This window comes from Penaeus chinensis, chromosome 10 (genome assembly GCF_019202785.1).
Source record: "Penaeus chinensis breed Huanghai No. 1 chromosome 10, ASM1920278v2, whole genome shotgun sequence".
Lineage (NCBI taxonomy): Eukaryota > Metazoa > Arthropoda > Malacostraca > Decapoda > Penaeidae > Penaeus > Penaeus chinensis.
This window is the reverse complement of record NC_061828.1, coordinates 8,843,937-8,845,063: the sequence shown is the minus strand read 5'-3', so window position 1 is coordinate 8,845,063 and position 1,127 is coordinate 8,843,937. Positions and strand designations below refer to the sequence as shown.

At 27.4% G+C, this 1,127-nt stretch overlaps 1 long non-coding RNA gene across 1 annotated transcript in view; it reads left to right on the top strand.

The window, feature by feature from the left end:
• The window catches only part of LOC125030017, a 2,438-nt gene extending 2,317 nt beyond the window's left edge, over positions 1–121 (top strand). Inside the window, exon 2 of the long non-coding RNA XR_007115235.1 lies at positions 1–121. This is a non-coding gene — a long non-coding RNA (uncharacterized LOC125030017).
• Positions 122–1,127: the final 1,006 nt, after the last annotated feature.

Genomic DNA, 1,127 nt, shown 5'->3' with positions numbered 1-1,127 from the left:
CATTAGATCCTGCCTTGATAGATGAAGATCTCCTTTCCATAGTGAAAACTGCAAAAGCTTTACATAACGAGGACTATTTGTATAAGCATGACATATCCCCCGAAGATCTACAAGGTCAAAGGAAAAGGTGATAATTAACGACCTCTAAACCACTATGTGAATTTTTGGATACAGTGTTTGATATATTATTTATTTACCCTTTTTTATATTCGTCATAAAGATTTATATTTTATTTATGTATCACCGACATCATTATTTGTTCTCTGTGTCATGCTTTGTTTATTTTACTCATAATAACTTGATCCTGCATTTTGGTAAAAAGTAGCACATGCTTGGTGAAGCATCCAGAGAGAAAAATTATTGAGACATAGAATAATGAAATGAAATCTATTTCATTTTCAGTTGCATGATTAGCTGAAGCTCAATAGTAAAAGGGTTCATGACTAATATTTTGTACTGGATTTTTTTTTTTTTTTATATACAAAATTGAATTTATAAAAGCAGATTCATATATATATACATGTAATTTGTTTAATAGCAACATTTGATTCAGAAGGTTTTGTTTATCTAGAAATAGATTGATAAGAATTGAAATTTATTTCAGCTTCATTTGCATGCTTAGCAGAGGTTCAACAGTAAAATGGTTCATGAATATAATATATAAATTTTTTTGTACAAAATTGTTGTTGTTAATCTATATATATGTTATTGTTGTTAATGTACTGTGAATTTATAAAAACAGATTTACTTAAGATACTATTATTTTTGATAGTAACTTATGACTAATACGTTTGTTTTTACTTGCAATGATGATTTTGGTAAATTCTTTTTGATAGAACATGTAAAAGAGCAAAATCATCCATGGGACTAAAAATAAAATTAATTATGTTAATAAACATTTTGACTGTCAAATGTAAGGTTTGTTATCAGAATATGAGAATTGCGATAATGAGAACATTTTTATTTAGCTTCTATTTGCCATAGGTCATAATACAGCAAGGAGAGTTCAAAGGCTCTCAAAATGCTTTATGAATATAAATAAATTTATTTTTTGACTTTTGTCAGCAACAACCTTGTAGTTATACCAATCACGATATGAGTCTATGTTGTAATAACTTGTATGACCA